At 37.5% G+C, this 13,040-nt stretch overlaps 1 long non-coding RNA gene across 1 annotated transcript in view; it reads left to right on the top strand.

Annotated features, from left to right (window-relative positions):
* Positions 1-11,341, top strand: part of LOC105473348 (uncharacterized) — an 83,564-nt gene extending 72,223 nt beyond the window's left edge. Inside the window, exon 4 of the long non-coding RNA XR_011609029.1 lies at positions 9,344-11,341. This is a non-coding gene — a long non-coding RNA (uncharacterized lncRNA). The remainder of the gene's footprint in view (positions 1-9,343) is intronic.
* The last annotated feature ends 1,699 nt before the right edge of the window (positions 11,342-13,040 follow it).

The raw sequence follows: 13,040 nt of genomic DNA, 5'->3' as shown, positions 1-13,040 counted from the left end.
TTTATGTAATAGTATTTGGGTTGGGGACTGATGCATTTCCAGTTCTATGGAAGACAGTTGTAATGTTATGAGTAAATATTGCTGCAGGACTTTTCTAGTTTAGCTAAAGACAAGGTTCTTATCCATCCTACAGACATGAAAATTTAGGCTCAAAGATGGTTTAAAGGGTGAGTAAAGCAAGGTTTTATCGGGTGAAAAGGGGAAAAAAAGGAGGAGGGGGGACAGCCATCTTCCTGTTTCAGAGTCCCCTGCTAGAGAGCTTCCTGCTGCCATTTGAATACTGGGTTCCACATAGGAAGAGGTGGGGTCAGGCCCCTTCCCACTACAAAGGGCGTGAATTTCCTGAGGCTCCACTTCAATGGGCAGACTGATTGGAATTTCTCCAGGACTCCCCTCCCACCTGGCTCTCATTCCCCCCTCTAAAGGAGTACGTGTAACCACTGTTAGATTCAAGGTAAAGATGAAGATGATCTTAACTGCTTCCTGCTGACAGGGGGTGCAGTTTTTGAGAAACTGCAGTCAGAGCTCCCTCAGAGACCTACTTAAAGGTTCCTGGCAGAAGGGGCCATGGTTAGAGGCTCTGGTTGCATGGTTGTTTGGAGTTTGATGGCCTGAAGGCAAGAACAAACAAACAGGGTTATTAGAAAACATGTATCAAAATGAAACAAAGGGAGGGGTAAGGACAACTCAAAAATTCCAAGGCTCTTTACCAGTTTGCACAGGGAGAGGGAGGCCGAAAGCCTGACTGGCAAAATAAAAACTTTACCCTTTTGCCAGCATATTGGATTTCTGGATTACCTTCCCCTGAGTCCAATCCTAAGCCAACCAGCTTAAGGTTTGGGAAATTAACTCTTTCCATTTTGGAGGATACATCTGAGGGAAGTGTCTCATAGTACAAAGACACAATTACCTAACTGAAGAAAGGACTGAGGAGGAAAAAGGAAAAAGAAGGTGCTTTTCAAAGAAGTCCCAGCAGTTCAGGATGCATTTGGAAGGGGTACAGACTGAAGATGAATGGCTATGCATCTAGAAAGAGGGGTGCAGACATCCCTGGTTCCCTTCTCTTCCTAGCAGATACCTGGGGTACATGAAGGAGAGAAGAAAGTGTTCTCTTTCCCTCTTCCATCCTTGCATCCCAGAGACCCAGCAACTTTGGCAGGCACCGCCATGAGTTCCAAAGCAGCTTGCACCCATGAATCAGGGAGTGCCTAGAGAATGGGAATTGTCCACTCTCACCTATGCACCTATCCCTTCTACTGTCAGTAACATTGGAGTTCCATAGACGTCATGTATACCATGGATACTAACATGGTCTTTATCCATGAAACAGTAAGCTCGGGTTTTGCTTAATCGGCAGGAAGCAGCCATTGTCACCTGTGCTGTGCCTTTTAACCTCCATTGTCATCTGCCTCTGGAGCCCTTACATCCAGTTTTCTTTCCAGGGCTTTGACTCAAAGCTTGGAATTGAGTCTGGGACAAAAATGTGTCTCTGGGAGGATTGCATGGACTCCTTATCATAAGCCAAATGCTAAGGTGAAACTGTAGAACTGATTTTTCCTCCAACAAGGGAGAGGAAAGGATGTCATGTGACACACCCAGCCCAGTAGCTATAGTTATGCTTGCTAGGATTTGGGTGCATGGTGCTTGGCTTTGTTAGTTCCCTTGGTCTTACTTTCCCGAAAAGGAAACCTTCACCTGATGAGCACTCTATTTAGTCCCTATTTATTCCAACTCCAAACTTCCTATTTCATGGATGAAGGCCACATTAGTATCCATGGCACAAATGTGCTCTAGGGAACTCCAAGAAACAAATGATCATAGTACTGAGTTGTTTAAACAGACTTTGGTCTTATACTTGGCCTGATTATTTGCATAAAGTACAACAAGAATAATTATTTCTACATAGGACTTTTGGAATGGCTTTGATGGAAGTGTGTTCCACAAGGAATCACAGAAAAGACCTTTTAAAGCCCAGCCCAGCCATGGGTTTGCATTCTCAAATACCTGTCAGTGGGGTGATCCTCTCCTCTTAAGGTTCCAAGATAAATTTGGAGCTCCTGGACCTGTTAGAAAGTGACACTCTTTACTGACCACAGGTCAGGAATGCTCTACAGGGACTGTGTAGACAAGAGTATGAGGCCAGTTCCCCATGAGGCTTTTATTGGCCCTGAAAATCAAACTTGACTCCTTAAAGGGAAACATACCCTTCCAGTTAAAGCCTTGATAAAATAACTTTATCCAATTGTGTCCTGTTGCAAAAGAAAAATGGATTCTTATTGCACTGATGCAAACAACTATATTGCCATAAGGATACTTACAGATAGTTTCCAAATTCTAGAGGAACCAGGCAGAGGGAGACAAAGGTGCTCCAAATTTTGATCACAGGAGCATTTAACTTAATTATTAAAGGCTGTAAATAGTTTAAAATAAGTTTCCTTGATTCTGAAAAACAAAACATGGATCAGCAATATTCCAAGCAAAAGTCAAAAAGGTTGCTTCAGCTTCCTGAGTTCAGTCCATTTAGTTAACTCTTGTTAAGCATTATATTCATAAGCATTTCAGCTCTTTATGAATTCTGTACATTTTCCTTTATTCTAATGTTACAATCTCTAAAGTTATCAGAAGTCAGCATTTGAGAGCACCTGTTAAAGTTCTATAGCTCTTATAAGCCATCTTTTGAAAACGATTAAAACAAGACAACAATTGTCTGTGAATAGCAAAATGTCAAGGTTAGTTACACTTAGAAACACAGTTGACAAAGAAGTTTGGTTATCTCCGTAGTTTACAGTAACTTAACATAAAAACCTTAATTATGATTGGTAGCATACACTTAGACATTAGAATTTTAGATATATCATACAATTTTGGAACATATATTAGCATTATTCACCAAAAACCTACAGAAGATTGAGCATCATTTTGGCAATCCCATGTACCTAAATATGTCAAATAATCCTGCTTACCTCTTTTTTCTGGACACTTCAGGGGCACTCTGAAGTATTTGAAAAGCCAGGTGCCAGAGAAGACAATTTTAAAATGGTAGTTTGATTTGGGGAAGGCTATTAAATGTTTGAGGTTTAAAACACTTGATATTATGAAATAAAATTCCAGATTCCAATAATAACTAATTTGTTTTGCCAAAATAATGACTCAGAAATTTTAAAGAAGCAAAAACCTTTTATAATCCTTTTGAATTTAGTTAATATGTTTACACAGAGAGCATCTTATGCAAGATTAATTTCCACAACTTTTCCACCACTTGTTTGAACCTTCAGCTTTCCCTATCTAACTGAAAACAATCCTTCAACTCTAGGCAAAAGTTTTTTCATGCCTTCTTATAGCCTTTTAAATAAAAACACATTTTACTGTTTTTATACCTTTTGCATGTAAATTTATTTTCAGTAGTTTCAATTACATGTTATAATAGTAACTTCTACCAATTGTTGACTTTAAGGTAAAACTTGGTAAGTTGCTTTAATTGTGCGTTAACTGCAGCCAAGGTTTTCCTTCTTAGTTAAGAGCCTGGTTAGTTCCATATGTCCCTAGGCCTTACCAACTGTGAAGCCAGCAAATCAAATAATTCTGAAAACCCAAAAAGCAGTTCTTAACCTTAAAACACTTAGAAAACCTTGCATCTGACTTGCATTTTACCAATAATCTTTAAGACTGTTTTTATTTCTCAAAGACTAAAGTCACGTGAACTGAAAGGTACTACAGACTTTGTATTCCCATTAAAAAATATTTGATCCCAGAACTTGTCTTTCTTTAGGCAAAATTAATTAGAACTCTTTTGACAGACATTACATACAGTACACAGACAGACAGGCAGAAGAAAACCCAGTCACTAGGTTGGGCCCTTTAAGAGACAAGGCTAGAAAAATATGCAAATATCAAACCTGAGCGTACTCATCCCCTCAGGCAAGATTGCTAAACAAAGTCTTGCCAAGCAGTTACTAGCCATGCCCTCAGGGTGTAAAGCAAGATGGAGGCTTGATTTTACAACCAAAACTTAGCAGAGTGATAGTTGCACAGTGATTGTTGGGGGAGCCTAGCCGAGTAAAACATCTTCTAAAAGAAAAACACTTTAAAAGTTAACTTGCTAATGGGGTAGAAAAGGGGAAAGAAAAGAAACAGTTTAAAAATGCCTGAAGAAGAACCTCTCATTCTTATGCAAGTTGTTCCTCCACCAGGGAGAAAAGTTTAAGCTTAATTACTGTCCAGTGGAATAAAATCCCTTGGTGGGGGAAGGGGAAAGCTGAAGAAGCTTGTGGCTGGGAACCAGCCAGCCAGTTGTCCATAATCCATGGACCATGTGTCCCAGTCTCAGCAGGGAGCAGGGAGTGTGGCAGGGAGCGGGGACTGTGGCAGGGAGCTGCCATTCACCAATGGGTCCCTACAAAGGAAGGAAAAGGCCTTGAAAAGGCCCAGGAGTGATTGGGCTGGGGGCATGGTTTCCCCTACCCTAAGAAACCTGAGGATAAAAAGGCTTAGAAGCAACAGTGAGAGGTTTTGAGTCCCCATTTCAATCACTGCTTCTTGAGCCCCATGTTCGGCGCCAAAAATGTTGCAGGACTTTTCCTTAGTTTAGCTAAAGATGAGGTTCTTGTTTGTCCCACAGCTTCACAAATTTAGGCTTGCAGATGGTTTAAAGTGTGAGTAAAGCAGGGTGTTATTGGGTGAAAACGAAAAAAATGGGTCCCCCGCTAGAGCAATTCTCACCCATCATTCAAATACCAGATTTCACACAGGAAAAGGTGGGGCCAGTATCCTCCCCACTACTAAGGGTGTGAACTTCCTGAGGCTCCACCTCAGTTGCAGGCTGGTTGGAGTTTCTCCAGGAACCTCCTCCCACCAGGCTGTCTCAATATGACCTTTTTATTGTCTTTATTTGAAGATTACATATGATCTCAGGAGATGTATATGGGTTCAAGCTGAGAAGGGGTGGACTTGTGATGGTTAATACTGAGTGTCAACTTGATTGGATTGAAGGATACATAGTATTGATCCTGGGTGTGTCTCTGAGGGTGTTGTCAAAGGAGATTAGCATTTGAGTCAGTGGGCTGGGAGAGGCAGATCCACCTTTAATCTGGGTGGGCACAATCTAATCAGCTGCCACTGCGGCTAGAATATAAGCAGGCAAAAAAATGTGAAAAGAGGCCTAACCTCCCAGCCTACATCTTTCTCTTGTGCTGCATGCTTCCTGCCCTCAAACATTGGAGTCCAAGTTCTTCAGTTTTGGAACTCAGATGGGCTCTCCTTGCTCCTCAGCCTGCAGATGGCCTATTGTGGGACCTTGTGATTGTGTGAGTTAATACTTAATAAACTCACCTTTATCTATATATATCTGTTCCATTAGTTCTGTCCCTCTAGAGAACACTGACTAATACAATAAGCATGCTAATAAAATAAACAGATATCTAAATACCTGTGTGAAAATTCCTAGATATTTCTTTCCTTCCTTCTACATTATGAATTCAAATATCAGTAACTGATTATGTTTTCTGGTTGTTATTCCAGGTAATCAGAATCCTAATTAGAAGTATAATACAAAAGTGTGGTTTTTATCTTTACTCCATAAATTAAATGCAAGGGATATCATGTGACTATATTTTGACAATCAAATTAAATCTAACTCTATACATTTCTCTGCCACTGTTACATGAAATTCAACTACAGTCATTGTTGAAATATTCCTCCCTTTTTGCCCCTGAGATATGAAGATTCCAGAGTCTTACACAGTTCAGAAAATGAAGGATCCCTGGTCTTTTGTTCTTTTTTTCTCACTGGTGGCTGCAGAAATGCTTGTGTTTCAACCTGACATTTCTTGAGGAAGATAACATACCAAGTGCAACAGAAGCTATAGGCTGCCTGAGCCAACCTCTATTTTCTACCTTGTTCTCTTTTGCTTTTCTCCAACATAAAAGACTACCAACACTAAAGACTGAATTTACCAGCCCTTATGGATTGGATAATCCATGTGATACAGTCTGGACAATGATTTGAAAGTAAAAGCTCACTGGTATTGCTTTTCAACCTGGGTACTTTCCTATTCTGCTTTTGTGAACAATAATATAAGGCTGAACATACAGATGCCATATGAAAAACAAAAATATAAAAAGCCAGTATGTTATAGTTGGCAGAATAGAGAGACAGCAAGAGTCTGTGTCCTTAATGATATTGCTAAATGGCTGAGACAATGCCAAGAACCTATGAACTAAATACTATGTCAGAAAAATAAACAGCTATTTGCTTAAAATATTTTAAAATTCTGCCTTGTAGTTGAACATATCTATAATTTAAGCCCCAGACTTGGTTAAGGGTATCCTTATCTAGTATGATAGCACTGCTGCCAATGGTCCCGCTTTACTACATATATCAGGCAGTCATTATCCATAATTAGGGCTGTCTTTCTGGGATATTGTGACAATGTATGTACAGTTCTCTGTTGTCTTAGTTATTTGGGGTTGCTATAACAAAATATCATAGACTGAGTAGATAAGGAACAACAGAAATGCATGTCTCACTGTTCTGAAGGCTGGGAAATAAAAGGTCAAGGCATTGGCAGATTTGGTGTCTGGTGAGGACTGCTTTCTGGTTTACAGATGGTGCCTTCTAGCTGTGTCCACATGTGGTAGAGGGAGCAAAACAATTCTCTGTGGTCTTTTTTACAAGGACCCATTCATAAGGACTCTTTCTTATGATTTAATTAACTTCCAAATGCCCCACCTCATAATGACCATCAGATTGGTGATTTGGTTTCAACATATGAATTTTGGAAGTACACAAACACTCAGACCATAGTATCTGCTTTCACTGATAATACCCCAAAACTTGTCTCCTTTCCAGTCTTGGAGAATTTCACCCTTCCCCATAGTGGTAGATGCAGCCTCCACTCTCCAAACACTTGGTTTATCCTCTTTCCCTTTGGAAAGATTACATATATGCACTAAAGATAGTCTTTTAGATCTCTAATTTGGGATCTCCTCTTAAAGGTGGGATAGCAGAAAGAATGGAGTAGGGAAAGTAAATGCTGATACTAGATACATTTTTCATATTAATCTGTCAAGTTACACTATTATAACCTATCCTATCTGGGGGTAAGAATTTGATTTAGTCATTCAAAAGATCAATTTTAAATTCTAGGGTCTGTCTCAGCTGCCAGTCAATCAATTAAATGATCAACATACCCAATACATTGCTGGCTTAGATAGCAAAGAACAAATTCCCATGTTTTAAAATTTAAGGTCTACTATTAAAGATAATAACAGATAAAACTAAAATTTAATTTGAAAACAGATATTATTACCAGGAACAAAAGAAAATACAAGTCCCTTTTCAGCTCTATGTTAGCCACTTGAAATCTCCTACAATCCAGAGTCCCCATATTGTGTTCTCATAGAGTACAATTTATAAACAAGTTTTTTTTTTTTTTTGTCCAGAAATAAGCAGAGCATATTTGTAAGACAATATTAAAAGTGCAGCCTTGTTGTTTTCTGGATAAAGAGAAATATGCTGTCATTTTTCCCATCTTAGGGGAAACAGAGAAAACAAAAACAATGACTTACCTTGACTTCTCCCATTTGCAATTCTTCTGTTTCTCTGTTCCCCTTTGTAGAAAATCTCCTCTGAGTGTCTACAAGTGCTGTTTCCAGTTATACTCCAGACCCTTAAGCCTATTTTAATCAGACTTTACCCTCAACAGTGCACAGCACTGATCTTGTCGAGGTTGCCAATGACCTCTTCATTGCTAAATTAAACTGCTAGTTCTTACTCCTTTATCCTTCATTCATTTTACTTCTAAATTTTTGGATCCTTGAGATCTCTTGCTTTTCCTCCTATCTCACTATGTGCCCATTCTCAATCTCATTTGCTGTTTCTGACAATCTCTCCTTACCTACTAATATGTAAGTGCCCTAGGAATCAGTTGTAGATCTTTTTCCTGTACACACACAGCACCTTGGTGATCTCACCCATTATGATCATTGTAAGTACCATCTTTATGCCAACATCCCCCAAATGTATATCTCCAGCCCCATCCCAGATCTTTTACCTGGTCTACCTCATCTCCAGATTCATATATCCACCTCATACCTGAAATTTCCAATTGGAGCTATATGTCAATTCTTTTTCCTAATAATTCAAAATAAAGTTCATCGATTTATTTTCTAAGGAGTAAATATATGGACAAATAAATATAATAATAAACCACTTTTTGCACCTAGCCAGATTTTTCAATAATTAAATCTTTCACAGATTAATACTCAAATGTTTGAGATGATGTATATATTCTCTAAAATGTAATTTCTAAAATAGTCAAATATGTGCTTCAGAAGCATTAAATAAAGCTTATTCTTTCTTAATTCAAAGAAAAATATGCCAAGTTGCAATCTCAAAGGAGGAGTTATCTTAACTTTGCATATTTTTGTCTCAGAAAACAGCAATCCAACATCTTGTGTCACTGCTATTGTTAACAATGCTGCCCACTGCTTTTCTCCTTCTCAAGCTAAATGAGAGCACATTGTCCATTTTGCATAGGATTGTGAACAAACAGCCATGTAGTCACTACAACTACTTTAATCAGTTCAGAACAAAAACTCTTCATGTAAAAGAACCAGACAAGCAAGGTACTTCTGGGGATTTGGTAGATTTCTAAAGAATCCTCAAGAGACCAGGGATGTACCAATATCATACAAAAGATTCTGTTAATTTTGGGAGATCTTAGTGTGATCCTGGGGTAATATTAGAATCTATTCAGCCTGCTCTACAGAATATAATTGATATCTTATATATTAATATATAAAAATTATATAGATATGTAAAATATTCAGGAATTATGCTAAGAATTTCCAATCTTATCAAACCTTTAAATTGCCAGATAGATGCTGTTAATTTCTATTTATCACTATGAAATGTAAATATCCCAATTTCTGAAGACTTAGTCTGTAAACAGTAAGAACATCATTTGAAAGTATGTTCATGTTGATGCTGGGATAAACTTAAATAAGAATTTAATTCTCTTTAAAGGAAATTAGAAAAGGGTTTAAAAACTCTTGCCAAAATTTGTGTTCAATTATAACTACCAGAAAGAAAATCAATACTAGAGAAAAAAATTACAAGTTGCTAAACCATAAAAATTATGTGTAAAAACAATCAATTGTAATGTGATAATTGTAATCATAATAGCAGTTCATAGTTACAGAGCAGAATTTCTGTACACAATACTCTGTTAAATATATTACACATATCATCTCATTCAGAACCCATAACAAAATTATAACGTAAGTATTACAAGTTTTTTTGTTTGTTTGTTTTTGTTTGTTTGTTTGTTTGTTTGTTTTGACAGTGTCTTGCTTTGCCATGCTGGAGTACAATGGCAATCATGGCTTAACTCAACCTAAACTGCCTGGGCACGACTGATCCTCCTGCGTCAACCTCCCAAGTAGCTGGAACTACAGGTGTGCACCCTCATACCTGGGGAATTAAGTTTTTTATTTTTTGTAGAGATGGGGTCTCACTATATTGCCCACCCTAGTCTTGATCCTGGACTCAGGCAATCCTGCTTCAGCATCCCAAAGTGCTGGGATTATAGGCATGAGCCAGTACACATAGCCAGAAGTCATGTAGGTAGTAAAGGATGATAACAAGATTCCAACTCATATACGCTTAGACTCTAAAACCCATTTGCTTTACCACAGGTCAAGTATGCTTATCTACAAAGCATAACAGGACCCAATTACTTGTGCTTGCTATATAGAGGGAGGGGGCACCAGGGGAGATGATGAATGTGAATTTCTGGCCTTGGGAACTAACTCAGGCATTGCTGTTGAAAAAGATTAAAGAAATATACAAAAGGTTTGAAATATACTAACCATAGAGTCAGTGGCAAATGGAAGTGAATTAACTACACTGGTTAGTGCCTGGGAAAGTTCAGTCCAGTGAGTGAGGCAGGGCAGCAAGGAGTCCAGAGATAGCAATAAAAACTGTGTCTATTATATTCCAATCACTTCATTAGGCTCTGTAGATACTGAAAGGAAGAGTTGTATAAAAGCATTCATAGTTGACCCTACACAGGTAAGAAGGGGCAAAATCATAAAACGTCTTGAATGGCAGGCTTTAAAAAGTTTGTGTTTTGTTCTGAGGTTGACACATAAACATCTAGGGAAGAACATGGCGGGATGTGAATTTCAGAAAAATCAGCCTAGGTAATGGTTCGATTCAACAATATATGTTAAGAATCTTCCGAGAGCCTGGACTTGGGATTGTGCCAGGCAGTGGAGATACAGTGACAAACGCTTACTGAAGGGACAAACACTTGCTAAGGGACAATGTCCAGAAAAAGAGCAGTCCTGATGGCATCTTTTTAGCAAGTTTCCTGGCAGTAAAGTGAAAAAGGATGAATGACAGCAATTTAGTTTACTTACAGCTTCCTGTCAATTTAGTCATCTGAAAAAGAGGGGACTGAACTGTTTCAAAACAGAAAGCAACTGATTTTTAATGACTTTCCAATATTTATCATAGTATTAAAAACTTTTACAAGTTGATTTCCAAATTAAAATAGCTTATAGATTAATTGAGACTTCTCCCCACCTTCACCAATCCCTGTAGATCCTTAAAGTTTTGATTAACCAAAACTTAAAATGTCTATCAAAGAACTGTCAAAGAAAATTGCATCAGATCAGTTAAATGGTCAAGGAAGATGTTATTCAAGAGTCTTGCGGTGGTAGTCAAGACTATTGCAGTGAAAAAGAGAGATTGAACTCAACTTCACTAAAAGAGAAATGGGAGAGTTTTTAAGTACTGGGATGAGCTAGCAGAAAAGTACTGGAGAATGTTAGTTTGACGTTGATCAATTTGATAAGGCCATCTGTGTTTGATGATAGGTGTTTATTGAAGTTGGCTTCTGCATTCCCACCAAAACTGGACGACAGGAGCCCTATCTTTCTTGATAATTATATTCCAAAGGCTTAGCTCCCAGATCCCTGAGAAAGATGTTTCTTAGTTATAAAACTGACAAGAGGTTAGGAAAAGACTCACATTTCACAGCGACAGGGAAAGAATTTACACTTGCAAGTTTTCTAAAGTAAGTGATTTAAGAAAAGGAAAACAAGGAGCCTACAATAAAAAAGAAACTAGTCCAAAGTTTATTCAAGCTGAGGAGAACATTAAAGCCATCTTGCTCATTACTAGCAATGGTAGTTCAAATTTTTTAGATAAAATGAAACAGTCTCATATTTAACCTGGTTATGTTAGATGAAGAATTATTTTGATAGTTGGTGTTAGGATGTAGAAATTTCTGCCTGTGGCTCTCTAGTGGACCACATGTCAGAGAATGCTTTCTAAGTATTAGGTTGGTGAAAAAGTAATCACGTTGCCATAAAGTAATGGAGTTTTTCAGTGCCATAAAGTAATGGCAAAAAAACGCTATTACTTTTTTATCAGCCTAATATTAATTCTGTGCGCCCTTTTTCCACAAAATGCATATTAATACTTAGCCATGTATTTGGTGCCAGGGAAAGTTACTACCAAAGGGAAACAGTTTTTTTCTCCAACCTTATCATTATACATAATATAATCGTTCTTATGAATAGAATTATTGGGTCCAAAAATAAGTAGAGAGATCTAAGCTTAAAACATTTTATTTTGAAAAAATAAATCTCATAATGACATTTGTCCTAGGGATTTCCAAAAAAAAAAAAGAAAAGAAAAGAAAAAAAAAACCCAGTCATGTTAAAATTTTAAAGATTTTATTTAAGCAAACAGGAATTCATGAATTGGGTAGCACCAAACTGCAAGTCATTCAGGGCTCCACCAAAAATCCAAGAGGGGAGCTTTTACAAGGTATAAAGGCAGACACCCAGATAGACAGATAGAAGCAAGGCAAAGAAAATGATTGGTTGGACAGAAGAGTTCTGAGGTAGAGGTTAGTTAGCTGTTTCTGATTAGTTAAGCTTAAATTCTGTTTTCCATGGCTTTGACTCTTCACCCTGAGTTTGGTTTTGGTTTACATAGGAACTCAACACATTGAAACTGTTTCAGCCCAATGCTTCCAAATTAATTATTTAACAGAATCTAATTTGTAACATTAAGGAATTTCACATTAACAGGTAATATGTTCTCTGTAAAATTATATCATTATGTTGTGCTCTTGTAACAAATGAGACAAAGAAAAAAAACTTGTGTGAATACATTTTACAAAAAATACAAACAAATATAAACCCAGAAATATTTTATATGTTGACAGTCATTAGTTGATTTTGAAAGCATTTAACCTCAGTAGCAATGTAAATGTAAAGAAACAATGTTTGTTTGTCAAAACTATAAGAAAATAGTAACAGAAAAATGTATCTAAATTCATTTCTTCATAAGAAATGTGAAAATTGACGATTTCTTCTCCTGCCTCCCTGTTAGGCATTGCAAACCTTCAAAGTTCCCAGTGAAAAGTGTCTCTGATACTTAACACTGACTTTATTCTAACATAGTTCATTAAGCAGAATTATAGAATTGTTTCTTTACTTTCAGCTTATTTTTTTTTTATTTCACACTAAAAGACCTTACTTCAGGCAATGTTCTATATCTGCTGCTTAATCTTGTGCCCTCTCTTTGACTCTGTATATACAGCTGTGTGTGCACACGTGTGTGTGCGCACGCACACAAGAAAGCGTGCATTATTATCTTAGATTCTGGAGATCTCTACCAGACATCTCCCCAGAATCCTGCCAGCACCCAGTGTGATAAGGAACAGTATTACAACAGAAAGAACATCATGTAGAGCATTTAAACTAGTGGCCTTTATTGCCAGAGAAACCATGGTAAAATGAAAGCTCTGAAGGAAAAAAGTTCATACACACACAGTCACAGACACACACACACACACACGAACACACACACACACTCAGTCCTCAGGCACTAACTTCATACTTAATTCTTTGCAATAAAGTTACAAGTTATTGGCTTGTTTTTCTTTTGTTTTTGATCGAGAAACTAAGAATAATATAGCTTCTCTTGGCCATTAGGTAATAATTGGATTTAAGTAACATTTT

The sequence above is a fragment of the Macaca nemestrina genome, chromosome 10 (genome assembly GCF_043159975.1).
Source record: "Macaca nemestrina isolate mMacNem1 chromosome 10, mMacNem.hap1, whole genome shotgun sequence".
In the NCBI taxonomy this organism is placed as follows: Eukaryota; Metazoa; Chordata; class Mammalia; order Primates; family Cercopithecidae; genus Macaca; species Macaca nemestrina.
The sequence above is the reverse complement of the archived record's forward strand: the minus strand, read 5'-3'. Positions and strand labels throughout refer to the sequence as shown.